This window comes from Lissotriton helveticus, chromosome 1_1, assembly GCF_964261635.1.
Source record: "Lissotriton helveticus chromosome 1_1, aLisHel1.1, whole genome shotgun sequence".
NCBI lineage: Eukaryota > Metazoa > Chordata > Amphibia > Caudata > Salamandridae > Lissotriton > Lissotriton helveticus.
This window is the reverse complement of record NC_136057.1, coordinates 599,388,486-599,405,932: the sequence shown is the minus strand read 5'-3', so window position 1 is coordinate 599,405,932 and position 17,447 is coordinate 599,388,486. Positions and strand designations below refer to the sequence as shown.

The 17,447-nt window shown below is 43.6% G+C and overlaps 1 protein-coding gene across 1 annotated transcript in view; it reads right to left on the bottom strand.

The window, feature by feature from the left end:
• The window catches only part of ETFRF1 (electron transfer flavoprotein regulatory factor 1), a 124,168-nt gene that overhangs the window by 71,007 nt on the left and 35,714 nt on the right, over positions 1 to 17,447 (bottom strand). The window lies entirely within an intron of this gene.

The window sequence follows — 17,447 nt, the reverse complement described above, 5'->3', positions numbered from 1 at the left end:
GGGAAGTGTTGATTGTGGCGAAAGAAGTTGAACACATGATACATTGCATACGAGAGCGAAAACAGGATGGAGAAGGGAAGACTGTAGTGAGCGAGATTACGGAAGAACTAAGTGAGGTCATGGCAGTCAAAAGAGTACAAAAAACAAGTGAAGGAAAACAAGAGTGTGGATGGGTTTAAAGGTCATCATTATAGATGTTGGCTAGATGACTCGCCTTACCACAACAAAGACTGTCCAACATTGAGAGCAATGTGCAATAGATGCGGAAAGAAAGTCCACTTTAGGTTATGTTGTAAGAGTGGTAAGAATTACTGTAGTAATATAAACGATAACAGGAATATCAAGGGTGATGCACACACCATATGTGATTAAATTATTCTACAAGTAGATGGAGGGGTGTTGGGCAACGCAAAGGATGTTATCGATATTGAAGAGCAGAATGTTGAAGCATTGTTTGAGTCGTGCTCCAAGTAGACTATAATTTCTAAGGTTTGACATGAAGTTTGAAAAAGGGAGGAAATGACAAAAAGGGATTTTAAATCTGGTGATTATGGAGGACAATCTATTCACATGTTGGGTTACTTCTGGGGAACAGTAGCTTACAAGCGCAAATACACTGTCACAAAATGTTATGTTTCTCTCAAGGGGAGGGGGGACAACAGCTTAGGATGACCAGCACAAAAGGACCTAGGTATATACCTCAACCCGAATACAGATCCTAGGTTCTAGTTCAAAGTGTGGCTCAAACGCTAACGACAATTGAAAATGAGTTCCCAGAAGTATTTACTGGTGAATTGGGATGTTTAAAGCATTATGAGCACAGACTAAAGCTAAAAGAAAACTCAATACCAGTAGCAACCAAATTAAGGACTCTGCCTTTATCTATTCAGGAGGCAGTAAGGGAGGAACTGGAAAAGGTATGCAGAATAGGTGTCATTGAACCAGTTGAGGCCACTGAGTGGTTAGCCCGTATTGTTGGAGCTAAAAAAGGTGATGGATCAATTTGATTGTGTATAGATCTGAGCGCACTCAACAAAGAGGTGGTAGTAAACAAGTATCCCTTGCCTAACATCATATACATGACGAGTATGGTGGTGGATGGCAGAGATTTTTGGACCTTGGATCTGGTGTCCACATATTATCAAGTCAAGCCTCATCCAGACTCTCAGGATCGGACGGAGTTTATTATGCCCATGGGGGCATACAAGTTTACATGCATGCCGTTCGGACATGTCTCGGCGGCTGCAGTATTCCAGAGGGTCATGACCAACATCCTGCAAGGCATAGCAGGTGTATTCTGCTACCAGGATGATGTTTTAATATTTAGGGTAGATCATGTTCAACACGAGCAAAGACTAAGACAAGTCTTGCAGAGATTTCAGGAGCAGGGCCTCACGGTGAGGTGTAAGAAGTGTAAGTTAGGTTGTTATGAAATAGAGTTTCTAGGACACAGGATCACAGCGAATGGTATATTGCCCAAACTTCAGAACACAATAGTGAACATGACACCACCTGAAATTTTGTGTGGGGAACAAGATTTGGGTTGAAGACAGACCACAAGCCACTTGTTGACGTTTTCAATAAGAAAGGGTTGGATTGCATCTCCAGTAGGCTCAGGAGGTAAGTGGTGAGCTTTCAGGAGTAGAAGTTTGGGGTGGAATATGTGCCGGGAGTAATAAACTATGCTGCAGACTGTCTTTCATGCCTCGTAGGGGGGCCAAGGGAGGAGGAAACTAGTAGCAACTCACAGGTAGAAAACGAAGTAGAATTGCAAGATGAGAGTGTCTGTGCCATAACACAAGGAGCCGTTGAGGAAACACAATGGAAGGCAGAGTTGAGGAATGATTCTCTCTTACAGAGGGTTTGTAGTAAAACACAGGAGGGGTGGACAAGCCAAAAGAGACATGAGGAAATACTTAAGCTATATTGGATGGTGTGAGGGGAATTGCCATTTGCTGATAGGTGTCTTTTCCGGGGCGCAAAACCTATCCCACCTAAGGTCATAAGAGACAGGTTAATCGACTTAGCTCATGAAGGACACCTTGGGAACACAAAGACCAAAGCAGAGACTACGTTTGGACTTTTGGTGGCTTAGAATAGACTTGGACATTGAGAGGAAGATACAGGAGTGCTTACTCTGCTCCACTATAGACAAAATACTTACACTGCACACACTGCCCATGCACTGTGGATCACCAGAGGATCCATTGGTGGATATCACCTTAGATATTGTAGCTCCACTTACAGGAGAAAAATAGTTCCCATACATAATAATGCTAGTGGACCTTTTCTCACGCTGGCCGGAACTAAAGTTTGTCTTGGATATCAGTACCAAGATGGTAATCAATTTCATGCTAGAGGTGTTTCTCAGAGAGGGGTTGACCAGCTCTATTCCGACAGACAATGGTGTACAGATCTGCTTCCAAGAAATTAAAGTGTTTTTACATTGCAATGGTATTAGACACAGGTAAAGTGCATTGTACTAGCCTGAAACAAGTGGAAAGGCTTAATAGGACCATCAAGGAGGGAATTTAGTTGGCCAGATTCTATTGTTTGTGTTGGAGAGAGGAAGTCCTAAAACAACTAGAAGCATATCGCTTGACTCCACACCAAATCACTAATGTCACACCGTTTGAGCTCATGAAAGCTAGGGAACCTAACTCGAGGCTAGTGCTGGGTTGGATGAAGTGGCACAAGTATTGGTTGGACTTTATGAAAGTCAAACATCATAAACAAAGGGAACAGAGATTCCAAGCCGATAGGAAAATATGCTATGACACAATACATGGAGCCAAAGACACTCAATTTGAAGTGGGAGACCTGGTTAAGGTTAAATCTCCCACAGGCAGAACAATGTGGTCAGGCTTCACAGACACTATGAGAATTGTGAAACTATTTAGGAATGCGGTGAAGACTCAAGATGGCAGGATTGGAATGTGGGAAGAGTAGCAAGATATTCTGATCTCAAAGAGAAGGGTTCTGTACCAGAGGGGAATGTAATGGTCAAGAATGATGCTCCCACTACACACAAGTCTGAGAAGGTGAGGGTTCCCATCAGGTCTAGCAGCCGGAGAATATACAGTTCAAATTTTCTTAAAGATTATGTAGTAAACACAGTTTGAATTTTCTTCTACTGTTTCTTCTACTGTTTTCAGCCAGTATTGTTCCGGATTTCTTTTCTCCTTCTGGTTGAAGTACATTACCTATTTTACATATATTTCCTTCCCTCGCTCTTTGTTTCTTCCTCTTCCCCATTTCAAGTGCTCTTATGTAAAAAAGGGGAATGTGTGGTATCTTCCAGCGCGTGGAAGCTTATCTCTCCTTTCCTTTCCCTTCTCCCTGCTCTATTCGGTTTGGTTCTTCTCCCCATTGTCTGGGGGCCTGTGACTCCTCTGGAATGTTGGAGAGAAGATTCTACAGAGAGTGCCAATGGCTCTGAAAGAGTTGGGAGACGCTGAGGAGCTGTGAACAAAAGGAGAGCAAGGCAAAAGAAGGAAGAACTCAAACAGTGAGAGGAACAGGAGAAGGAATGAAAGAGAAACCACAGGTCAAAGAAAACAGTAAGATCTAGACACAATGAATATTACAAAAACTCGTCAAGAAACAAAGTCCTTCAGATACATAGGTGCTCTACAAATCCTTCCAACGCGAGCAGTAGTACTCTTCTCACGATTGTCAAGAGTAGTGCCTCTTCCACCCAGACTCATTGGGGCAACAGGTTCACCTGTCACAGCAGAAGCACGCCTCCCTTGACCAAGAAGATCTAACTCCATATCACCCATAAAGAGATGGCTGCCACACTCTCTCTCCTCTTCTATTTCACACACTCCTCCTCTCTGATATAGATCAACTCTGCGCCGATTCCAATGTTCACTATTCTTCAAAACAACATAAAAATCAAAAGCATGCATAACCTTGAGGGTCCTTTAAACTTAGACAGGCCCTTAACAACACGACCAGACTTGATCTTGACCCAATCACCAACCTTCACAGCACTCTTAGAGACTACATCAACCCTCCACTCAGAGTTGCAAGAACCATTATTAGATACCCTCTCCTTTAACCAAGCGGGCACTAACTCACTCCCCAGAGACCTACCTCTCATGATTTCAAAGGGTGACTTAGAAGTAGCCTATTGAGTGGTGGTGCGATAAGCCAAAACCAGATCCTGGACAGCCCTCTTGAGATCTAGACACAGCCATTTGTATAACCCCCTTCACCATTCTGTTGGCTCTCAACAATACCATTGCTTTGGGAATTATACAAAGTGGTGCAATGATGGATGATACCACGTTTTTTGAGAAAACCTTCGATGTCCAGAGAAACTAACTGTGTACCGTTATCTGTGATGAGGATGGATGGAGCTCCCTCCTCCTAGAAGATCTTGGTGAGACAAACTATGGTAGAAATAGTGGTAATATCTCGTACAAAATACACCAAAAGCCACCTAGGAAGCACATCCACCACAACCAAGGCAAACCTGCAACCCTCATCCACTTCTGACATGGGACCAATGAAATCAATGCAGACACTGCCAAGGTTTGCCAGGATCGGCGATGTGACTCATGAGCGCTCGTTTACCAACTTGGAGTCTCTTCTCACTCTTCTTACAAATATGACAATTGACAACCCAATCCGAAATTTGACCATCCCTTCCTGGCCACCAAAACGGAGTTCTGTCTCTACGTTGAGTCAATCCTTGTTCGAGATGACCTTCATGGGGCATGCCAACGATTCTGTCTCTTAGCCCAAAATGTGGAACAAACCTGTCCTTCTCAAGAGTACCTTACCACCACAAGTAGATAACTCATCTAAGACTTTCAAAAAGGGGCGTACGGTACAGGATACACAACTCGCTCTCCTCTTGCCCAGGTTAACCAGGCGCATTACTTCTGAGAGGGTAAAATCTTTAGTTATTTTCTCTTTCCACTCGTCCAAGCAGAATGCACCCGACACCTCACACACCACATCCTCAACAGACGCGACTGGATCATCACATGTGTCAGAAAAATATCTGTCATCAACCAGAGAACTGTCTAGCGCCAATCCGGAAAGACAGTCCGCTTGTTTATTCTGCCACCCAGGAATGTATTCAAGAGAGTATCGATATTCCTGCAGCCTAGCCGCCAACCAGGCTAAATGAGCTGAACCGTTACCCGCATCACCAGGTGAAAGAATAGACAACAGTGGTTTATGATCTGAGCGCACTGAAAATTCAGTGTCCCATACAAATGTGCGAAAATATTCGACTCCCCAAGCAGCAGCCAAGGCCTCTCTCTCAACTACAGAGTAGTTCCTCTCAGAATTGTATAGTCCTTGAAGCAAAAGCCTTTACAACACCAGCATGATTCTGAGATAATAATGAAATGAAATGAAATGAAAAATTCCACTTATATAGCGCATAACCACCCGGAGGCCTCGCAGCGCTTTAGACTGAATTGGTTTGTCGGGCTCCTGGGTGGAGATTAGTCCGCTTTTGAGAACAAGTACGTTTTTAAATCTCTCCTAAATGACATTCGATTGCTATTTTGTCTGAGAGTTAGGGGCAGGGAGTTCCATAGTTTCACCGCCGTGTGAGTGAAAGAGCGGCCACCCCAACGGGCTTTTCTGACTTTTGTCATGGTTGCTAGATGCAATGAGGCTGAAAGGAGGGCTCTGGATGGTGAGTAAGGTAGCACTAGAGGGCGCAGAACCGCCGGACCAGTTTGATGGAAAGATTTGTGCAAGATGCACATGGCCTTGAACTGTGTCCTGGCAGCCACTGGAAGCCAGTGGAGTTCTTTTAAAGCATTCCTCGCTGATTGCCAGCGGGGGATGTTGAACAATAGTCGGGAGGCACAGTTTTGGGTGACTTGAAGTTTTTTAGTCACTGCTACCGGGGCTCCTAGATATAAAACATTTCCATAATCCAGGCGAGAGAGTATCAGGGCCTGGACCATGACCCTTCTCGCCTGGAAAGGAAGTAAGGGGAGCACTTTGTGGAGCATTTTCATTAACCCCATACAGGTGGAGGCAGTTCTGGTGGCTTGGACTGAGAAATCCAGCGCTCTATCAAGCCAGATTCCCAGGCTCTTTATCTGGTTTTAGGAGGAGGGGGGACACCGAGGCATAAAGGCCAGCTGGAAGCTAAGGACGTAGGGGAGGGGTTACCCAGCACCATGATCTCAGTTTTCTCCCCATTGAGTTTGAGGTGGGAGAGTCGCATCCACCTAGCAACAGCCTCCAGACAAGGGCCCAAGGTGTTAGACGAACCCTCATCGTGGTCCAAAGAGACCACAAGTTGGGTATCGTCTGCGTAGGTGACAATCCGCACACCGAAAGGGAGGACTATCTTCTCTAGAGGCTGCATATAGATGTTAAAAAGTGTGGGGCTCAGTGAGGAGCCCTGCGGAACCCCACAGCTAAGTGGATGCTTTGATGATGCCACCTCGCCCTCAAACACCTGAAAAAAACGTTCCTCCATAAAGGAAGTCAGCCAAGTCAAGGCCGCGCCCGACACCCCCATGCCATTCAGACGATGTAATAGTGTGGCATGGTTAACGGTGTCGAACGCGGCGCTGAGGTCAAGGAGTATAATGGCTGTTTTTCCTCCCTGGTCCATTATAGCTCTAGCTGCCTCTGTCACTGCCAGAAGGGCAGTTTCCGTACCGTGCTGGGGACGAAACCCCGTCTGGGAGACCTGTAGAAGATTGTTGGACTCCAGATAGTCCCCTAGGATTTTATTAATGTGCTTTTCCAACAATTTGCTCATCCATGGAAGCAGAGAGATAGGGCGGAAGTTGGACAGATTGTTCTGGTCCAAATTCGGCTTTTTCAGCAGTGCCCTTACCATCGCGCACTTCCATGTGGCAGGAACAGAGTTGGAGGTGATAGAGGTGTTAAGAGCCTCCAAAATGAACAGGCGGACAGTGTCAATCACTTTCACTAAGGTCTGTGGAGGGGCTGGGTCATTTGGGGAACCTGAGGTGACTTTATGGACCAATATATCTAAAGTATTGGGATCCAGAAGTGGAAAAGCGACTAAAGAACAGGGTGCGGGCAGGTCAGAGTCCAAAGCAGCAGAAGACGTCACATCATCACTACCAGTTGAAAGTTGGGAATAAATAGCCTGAATCTTCTGGGAAAAGAAGGTGGCCAGGCTCTCACAACGAGCCTGTGCACCTTCTGATGGCAGAATTTCTGAAGGAGGGGAGATTAAGGATTTGGCAATTTTAAAAATTTCCCTAGGGGAGTTAGCTGCCCTATTAATTTTGGTTTCATAGAACTCAGCTTGGGCAAGTTTAATTTTGTTCTTATATTGCCTTATTGCCACTCTATACTCCAGTTTCTTCAATTGAGAGCGGTCCTTCCTCCAAGCTCTCTCTGCTTTACGGCAGACTTGTTTCAGCATTCTGAGAGCAGGAGAGTACCAAGGTGCAACTTTAGATCTTTTTATCACTTGCAGAGAGCCCTTCGGCAGAACTTGATCTAATGTAGTGGAAATCCAGCTGTTAGAAGCTGCCATGTCAGAGTTCTTAGTTTTTTTGGGTGGCTGTTCAGAGAGAGCTTGACGCCACTTGAGAAGTGGAAGAGAATTCCATTTCCTACCCCAGTGCCTATCATGAGTTTGTGGGATGGAAGGAGTGTTAGCTGACCAAATGAGAGGAATTAAAAAAAGTGGTCAGTCCAGGGTAGCGGTAGTGGTAGTTCTACCAATAAATTGTCTAAATTGCTGTAGACATGATCTAAAAGATGACCTTTAATGTGTGTCGCCTGAAACCCCTTTTGAGACATATCAATGGCCTGAAAATTTGACCGAAGATTGTTAGCCGCAGCGTTCAGGGGGTCGTCTAGATGCAGGTTTAAATCACCTAGCAAGGTGAAATTAGCTGAGGTGAGCATTGAGTTAGCAGCTAACTCTGTTATATGCGTAATAAAGTCGCCGAGAGGGCCCGGTGGTCGATAGACCAGAATACCAGAAAAGGTAATTGTGGGGGAAAGCTCAAGGGAAGAGTGAAGACTTTCACATGCTAAAATGGATAAAGAAGTAACACGACATCTATAGTTCTCTTTATAAATAATTGCCAGTCCACCACCCCTACCTGATTGGCACCCAAACCTGTTGCACTAGTATCCACTGTATTTATAGATTGTTACTTATGTCAAAAGGAGACAAGATTCCAGCATCACAAATCTCTCCTAATGGCCTCAAAATATTCCTGTTGATCCGAACTCCAAACAAAACTCTGACCCTTCGCAATAGAACCTTGAGGTTTTCAGTCTTGGTGGCAAAATACTTGACAAACTTAGCATAGAATTCAATTAGGCCCATGAAAGTCCTTAATTGGTCTTTGTCGATGGGTCTTGGTGCAAGTTCAATGGCCTTAAGAAGACACAATTTTGGTTTGACTCCCTCGGTGGACACTGTGTAGCCCAAATACTCCACCCTCTCAGAGAGAAAAGAGCACTTCTCGTTGCGCAAGGTGATACCCACCTCTGCAATCTTTTCAGGAGCTTGCTGCAATACAGTATTGTGTTCTGAACAGTTGCGCCACATATTAAAATGTCATCCTGAAAAAACAGAACATTAGACATATCCTTGAAAATTTCTGACAGAATACGCTGGCCGCAGAAGACCAAAAGGCATACGTGTAAAATGGAATGTTCCTTCCAAAGTAATGAAAAAAGTGAGAGACATGGAGTCCGGGTGGAGCTTGATATGGTGATATGCACTCTTGAGGTCGAGTTTGGAGAAGAATTTTCCACCTTTCAATAACATCACCAGTTCCTTGATGTTCCGCAAGGGGTGGGTATCGGCAATGATGTTCTGATTAAGCGACCTCAAGTCCACACAGAACCTAAAACGCCCATCAGCCTTGCGCATTATCAACACAGGGGAAACCTAGTCTGATGCCTCCACCGGTTCAATCAACAGACCACCGGCCAAGATCGTCGCTAAATTATTGTGCATAGAGAAAACACGAGACCTCAAGGCACGAGGCGTCCTCGAGCTCTCGTGGTTCAGGGAGTGCGAGCCAGCATAACACTATCATTAAATTCCCAAAATGTTATTGTTGTTTGTAGAGCAGTAACGATGGACCATAGCCCAGGTTTTTTTTTCAAGCAACATGCTTAGCTTCCCAGATTGCTTTTTTAAACGAAGATCTTATGCTTGAATTGTGAAAACTTTAGGGCTCTTCCTTCAGGGGCGAATGTATTTAATCTTCTTCTCTTAGCATTCAGTTCTCTCCTATGAAGAAGCAGTGTTTTAGAAAACTACAGAGTGTTCTTCACCCAAACAGATATGCCCAGGGTTCTGATTTTACATGAATGACCAAATTGCACCATTAGTGAATTTGTGAACTTAGACCAAGTTGCAGACCAAACATAGGTTTTGAGTGATAGCAAGGCGCTTGTTTAGGTCTCCCTAGAGTCAGCGCATGCGCCCCTCTTGCGAGACATTTAGTAGCTGCTTAAAAAAGCGCTACCTTGCCGGCCACCAGCTTTCTAGAACGCGCACAAGCACGCGCGACGTGCACAGCACTTTTGGGCGTGCACACCACTCGCAGTTTTTTTTTTATTGCCGTGCAGCGTTACTTTTTCGGCCGCGCTGCCAATGCTTGTTTAATGTTGTGCCTTTTATTTCTGAGGCACATGCTTGCAGCAATTGTTTTTTGAAAATTGTGCCACATGCAAAGTCTTGACCTAGTACGTCGTTGCCAAAGTCTGTTAATTACTTGGCAATTTATATTCAATGGGTCCGATGCATTTTTGGGAAATTGAAGGTTGAGCCAGTCTGAGTCACAGGGTCCTCGATGCAATTCTGACAGGCTTTGTTAGATCGTGTTATGATTAAACAAAGCAGGATTCCCTAAGCACACAGCCGTCTACTGCTGTCATATCGTTCACAGAAGTGTCAATAGTGATTTGATAAAAACAGCATCACGTTTTTTGTGTCTGTAGTGTTTCCCCGCATGCACTCTTTCCCTTACCAATAGAGAGTGCCGCGTAGCTCATTATTTTAAAACAGAAAGGGGGTTACTTAAGGACTGAATGCCGTTCTGTACGTAGCCTTACGCGGCGGCTATATCCCGTTTTCCATGAACATTTAATGGTAGTCCATGGCATGGCAGTGCGATACAAAATGCTGAACTGTTCCTGTATCTTGAACAGGAAAACAGGGCAAAGGGCAACTGTGTTTGGAATCCAATTTACTTGAAATAAATAGCTTGCTCAATGGTGCCATCTAAAGGGCATTAGCGGTACTCGCCATAAACCCTACAGCCTATGTCTCTATAGAAGGTTGGAAGGTTTTGTTTACATCAATAAACTCTGCTGAGATGAGGTATTATCAACTGAGGTATTATCAATATTTCTAAAAAACAGATACACTCGTTATATGTGTAAAAAATTAACCCTGGTCGTTTAGTAAAAGATGTTTTTTTTACAAGATTCATTAGAAGAGAAAACATGTAAATGGAACCGAACTACTAGCTACTGTAAGGAAACAAACTAAATCAAACTGCCACTGCTGAAAGCTGTCTTTAATACATCTAAGTTAAAGTTACTAAAGCATGGTGCCATACCTTAAAAATTTCATTACTAATAATAATAATACATCTATATTTTATACCTTAGAAAACATTTATAATACAAATGATAATAATACATCTACCTTTCATACCATACAAATTACAATCATAATAATAACATCAACATTATTAAAAATAAATCTAAATTTCTGTTAAATGCAAACAAATGCCCACCCTTCCACGGACTATTTCGGCGTCTCTCTATTATACGTCTGACAGAGTGTGCTGCATCACACCCAGAAGTTATTGATGGCATACTTGGATGTAGCCAGCAGGAAAAAGACAAAGAAAGGGGGTTTGCCAAGATAGCTGACCCCTATGCAGACCATCCGTTTTGTTTGGTCTTCGTCCTTGAGGTATATAGTAGCTAAGAAAAGTACAGCCTAATCCATAATTTGTCCAAACTGAGGTGTGGATCCTTGAGGGATGCCATTGAATCCAGTCATTGCTCAGATGGGTGGGTGTCATTGGTCCAAGCAGTACCAAGCTCAGAGGCTCGGGGAGGGCTTCCCGGCTGGCAAAATATGGCATTGAAACTTCAGGTTGCTACCAGGACGCTCAGCTGATTCCCGTTTATTGGATTCCAATTCAAAGACATCTAATTCTTTGTCAAGTCTATACACAAATGCTGTTCTGTTTTTGTGCCTAATTGGAACTGTTCCATTATTTTTTGGTGTGGGCAGCTCAACAAACCCCATAATAGTCTTGATTATTATCGGTCAATGGTGAGTACTGTGTTGTGGTACTAGTACCTGAATCTAATTTCACACAGAATAATTGAACAAAACATTCATCATATCATCTTAAGTTTGGAAAAGAAGCTCATCCACCTGCTACCCGGTGTTTTGGAGCAGATCAAAGTGAAGACCACCTGAAAAGAGGCGCCGAGCCTCTTTATTCATTGACCAGTCCCGACAACTCCCAGGCAGCAACTGCCAGGCCCCCACATTCTGTGTTCCACGCAGGGAACGCGAACATCAGAGGATTCTCAGATAACACAAAAGAAGGACCCAACACACCTCCCTTCCCACAACAAAAAGAAAAGTATGAAAGAAAAGAAATAAGCTCAAAGGATAAAATAGGGAAAGATGAAAATAAACAATGAAGAACCCAACATAATCCACACTGCAAAAACACAAGAACATAGTATAGAAATATTGGACATTAATCCAAATTACAACACATCCACATTAATACATGGCATAATCACGGAACTTGGCTGGCACAGATCTCATCCTAGAAGAAGATCTTTTGTGGGCAGAGGAGAATGACTGACCACACCTGTTGGAAGGAACAACATTAGAGGAAGAACAACCAGCACGAGAAGATGAGTCAAGAGAAGCACGTGCAGAAGAATCAACAGAAGAGTAAACACGGACACCCATCTTCCCGCCTACATACACAATTTTGGAATGAGGAACAATAGAAATAGCACACTTGTTCCACACCTTCCCATTCTCCAACACCACCATCCGTTCTTTTACCACTTTAACCCTTGCAGGAGCAGAAAAGCGAGAATCACCCTTGCGAATAAAACCAGGCTTCTTGATTTTCACCCAATCACCCACACACACAGGAGAAACCTTCGCAGAAACAGTGGCATACTTACACTGAACAGCTGTTCTGACATCAACAACACCCCTAAGTTTAGAAGGATCAACCTCTTTCCTGAACATCCAATCCTTGTTCAGTTTAGAACCAGCAACTCTACCCCTAAGTAACGTAAAAGGAGATATACCAGTACTTATATGGGGAGTAGTTCGAAAAGCCCATAACATATCCGCAACAGCTGCACGCCATGACAAACCATTCACAAGGGCTAACTGTAGGTGATCCTTAATGACGCGATTAAAGCGTTCAACTAAACCATTGCTGCGGGGATGGTAAAGAGATGTTAACACATGCTTGATGCCAAGTTCCCTCAGAATATCTTTCATCTCCAGCGAGACTAACTGAGTCCCATTATCAGTTACCAGCTCCTCAGGAAACCCCTCACGAAGAAACACTTCCTTAAGGAAACCAATGACAGAAAATTAATTAACACACTCAACAAACTTGACTTCAGGCCATTTAGACATATAGTCCACTAAAACCAAAGCATACAAGGGTGACCCACCAGAAATTCCAAACGGTCCAGCAACATCAAAAGCCAGCTTAGACCAAGGCACATTTTTGACAGGCACAGGATCAACAGGGGACGGATGAGTGACTTGGGACTTATCACTGAGAACGCAAGCACAACAGTCCCTGACAAAATGCTCAATGGATCTATCCACACCTGGCCACCAAACGTCCTCACGAATTCTGCGTTTCATCGCACGAATACCCTGGTGACCTTCGTGAGCGAGATTCAAAATGTTTGCTTGCATGCACTTAGGAACAACCAAAAGACCACCCCTACGTAAAATGCCATCCACCAAAGACAACTAATCACAAACCCTCTTAAAAGGTATTAACACAGGAGATAAGTCGTTGTTGACAGGCCAACCATGAACTAAAAAGTCCACAACCACTTTAATTTCCTCATCCTCAGACAAGGCACGAAGCCACTCTTGCTCAGAGAGCGCACCATTAGCCACATCAACCACAGCACCCACAGCACATACCACGTCAAGATCATCATCAGAATGAAGAGAGAGATCATTAGCCAGAGGAAGACAAGAAAGACAGTCAGCAATGTTGTTTTTGACACCAGGTACATACTGTAAACGATAATTAAACTCTTGCAATCTATATTGCCATTTGGCAATTCTGGAAGTGGCACGACCACCACCGTTAGTGGTGAAAAGGTCGACCAAAGGCTTATGATTGGTCCTGAGAGTGAACTCATTGCCCCACAAGAAATTCCGAAAATACTGAATGCCCCAACATAAGGCCAAAGCCTCCTTCTCAATGGTGGAATAGGAGCCCTCAGCACCACGGAGAGTCCTGGAAGCAAATGCAATAACCTCCTCATGACTGTCACTTCTTTTCTGCATCAAAACTGCACCTAAACCAATGTTACTAGCATAGGTAGAAACAATACATTTGTCACTGATGTCAAATAGTTTCAAGGGGCGAGTTTGAACAATCTCTTTTTTCAAGAGACAAAATTGATAAGCACACTTGTCGCACCATACAAACTTGACATTCTTCTTGAGAAGTTCCCTTAAGCATGAAGTCTTGTCAGCAAAATTTCCAACAAATTTCGCGTAGTACTACACAAGTCCCAAAAAGGAGCGCAGTTGGTCCTTATTGGAAGATGGAGGAGCATTTTGAATAGCATCTACAATTTTAACCTTCGGTTCAATCCCTTTGTAAGAGATGTGATGCCCTAAATAATCAACACCCTCATGAAAAAATTGGCACTTATCCTTCCTAAGTGTTAAACCATAAGATTTTACAGTATCAAGAACTAATTTTACCCTGCGGTCATGTTCATCCACGGTGGGTGCATGTACCAAAATGTCATCCTGTAAGAACACGACACCTGCTGTGTTCCTAAACAGGTTACCCATTAAACATTGAAACACAGCGGAAGCCGATGCCAGGCCGAAAGGCATGCGTTTGTAACGAAATGCGCCCTCCGGAGTGACAAAGGAGGTAATATGTCTGGATTCCATGGAAAGCTCAACCTGATGATAGGCCGAAGAAATGTCGAAGGAAGAAAAATACTTGGCCCCGTCAAGCGTAGCCAACATCTCATTGATATTTGGCAATGGTTGGCGGTCAATCCAAATATTGGCGTTCAAATCATGCAAATCCACACACATCCTAAGGGACTTATCAGCCTTGCGTGCAAGAACAATGGGAGCCAACCATTCCGATCCCTCAATGGCCTCAATGACATCCATGCGACACAACCGTTCAAGCTCCTCTTTCAGTTCCGTACGCAAACTCAAAAGGTACTTTACACACTTTGTGCGCAACAGCTTTAGCTCCATCTTTTAAAACAATGCGAAGTTGGAAACCTTTCAATTTCCCAACATCACAAAAAACATTGGGATATAGACTAATCCACTCATCACCAGACAAGTGTTTCACAGCCACATCATCTGAGACGTTGGAAGATGAAGGGAAAGAGTAGAACTTAGAAGATTCACACCTGGATATAACCATGTCAGGATGGTTAGGATCAAGGATGATCCCCAGTTCCCCTTGTTCTTCCCAACCTAGCAAATTTGCACTATCCTTAACAACAAACACAGGGCCTGAAGCTATATCCCCACCGAATTCTAAACATGCATCAAATTTGCCCAAGACTTCCACTCTTTTACCACCATAAGCAAAAATGTTGATATCAGATTGCTGGAACTGAATGTTGCCAGATGTCCCAAGATCTTTAATGTTAACAAGAGTGAAAGGAGACCCCGAATCAGCCAAAAAATTCACACTCATACCATTCACACGAATCACAGAAGTGGGTGATTTCCTCTAGCGTGAACGACCTATGGACGCAATCTCAACGACACCGTCAGAATGTGTGATTGATAAATATACCATTAGTAGCATATTATCATTCTTTTCACTAAAATCAACAAACTCCTCCTCCATTGACTTGACTTGACTTGAGCAGCACCTTTGATGGATGTTGAATTGGACACAGTAGCCTTGCAAAAACGAGAAAGATGCCATTTTTTACCACACTTGAAGCATGTTTGGCTTAAAGCATAACAGTCCTTTACATTACCAAGATGATTCCTGCTACCACAACGAAAACAATAAAGTTGTGCTCTGTCCGGCTTGGACTTAAGAGGGGTAAAGTAGCAGAAGTACGTGAAGAGTTATCCGAAGGAACTTTAGTGGCTTTGACACTGTGTTTTGCTGATAACAGTTTCACCTCAGAAGATTGAGAAGAATTACTCATCTCCTTCATACAAAATTGTGAATGCTCGATACTTTTGGCAAGAGTAATTGCAGTTTCAAAGTCAGGGTCATCTGAAGATAAAAGTTTCTCCTGAATTTTCTTGTTGCAAGTACGTTCGATTAATTGATCACGTATGATCTCATCCCTGAGTTCCCTGTAATTGCACGTGAGAGACAAAGTCCTGAGAACAGAGACAAAATCATCGATAGACTCTCCAGAAATCTGAGCACGTTGTAAAAATCTATGGCGTTCAAGTACAATATTCTTTTTAGGATCGAACCTTTTTTCCTAAGTTTTAATCAAAGATGCGTAGTCATCCACAAGTAAGGAATCTCCATCATCACTACGAGTGCTAACAACTTCAAGAGTTAAAGTTTTCACAATACTTCTACCCTCGGCAGCCAAATTGTACATAAGGAGTGCCCTTTTTTTCTTGGTGGTGAACGTGTCACCGTCAATGGCCTCTAAATAACTTTCGAAAGTGTCCTTCCACTGTTGCCATAACATAGGAGGTGAACCAGGAGATTGAAGAAACAGTGGAGGGGCCGCAATATGGTCCATGATCACAGATTAAAAGGTGGGTAAGTTGCTGCCCACACTAATAGAGATGAAATGCACCGTAGTGAAAGAAAATTTGCTACGATATCAACCAAGAAATATGCTCTGTTCACAAACACTCTGTGCCAATTCGTTCAATCCAAAGGAAAAAAAATAATGATAATTAATAAAACCACAAGATGGCACTGTTGTGAAAGAACACTATCAAAACAAACACCAAAAACAGTATTGCCGTGTGAAAACTGTTGCCCAAAATTTGAAAATGAAAGAGAATGTCTCAGCTTACTTGTATATCGGCAAGAATCTTGGAGCGTAGCAAATGACGAATAAATCACAATCCTGGTAATAAGCACTGACTAAACAAACCTTATATTCCCATTGTTACACACTAGTTTATTCCGATGTGTTGTGCTCCATTGCTGTGGGAACCAAGGACACGGAGAATGAAGCCACAAAATAGATGTCTCGTTGTTTCGACGTCCTTTCGTTGCAAATTCGACCTTGTTTAGCCGGCGTCATCAGTGTGGTTCAACAAGGTTTTTAAAGGCGATAGAGCGCATGTGACGTGGTGTTGGAGAAGCTCGAGCTCACTCATGAACGTCACCAGCAGCTCGCGCCTAAGACAAAATTAGCTGCCTCGCCTCCCAAGGTGACTCACCGATACTGATACCCGGTCAACTTAGCCTGCCGAAGCGTGATACAGCGCAGCTTCGGAAAGAGCACACACGCCAGCACAGCGGCAGGGAAAGGAGCCCAACTTGAACAGCACCAACACAATGCAGAGGAACGAAACCCAAAAACAGACAGAAACAGCGCGGAAACGGGAGAGCAGGACTGGCCAAATCGTCGCCAACGAAAAGAGGAGCTGACCACATGTAAGTTGGAGCCTCTTTATTCATTGACCAGTCCCGACAACTCCCAGGCAGCAACTGCCAGACCTCCACATTCTGTGTTCCACCCAGGGAACACGATCATCAGAGGATTCTCAGATAACACAAAAGAAGGACCCAACACCGCCCTGACACACCCACCCAAAGGACATACACAAACTGAAACGGCAACTAGATCAACCCGATCATGTTTTTCCTTTGCTGAGAGCATCAAAAAAATTCATTAGGAAATAAGTGTTCATCTGAACCGAAAGTGGTTAAAGTAAAAGTGTGACATGCCTGTCTACAACGTACTCCAGGTAGACAACACCAGACAGTACAAAATCCTGCAGAGAAAACACCAATGGTCACTGAACAAAGACAAGCAATTGCCTAACTTACCAACAACTTCGCACTATTGGAGGAAGCGGAGAGCACCCTGGAAATTCCTGAATGACATTGTTTATTTTCATACCAAGGAACACTTTTCCGCCTTGGTGCTTATTCCTAAATCTAACTAGCATTTGCAATGCAATAGGTCCCGCATTTGCGAGAGTTTAACCTATTGGCATTGTAAATGACAATGTCTTATATTTACGTTTT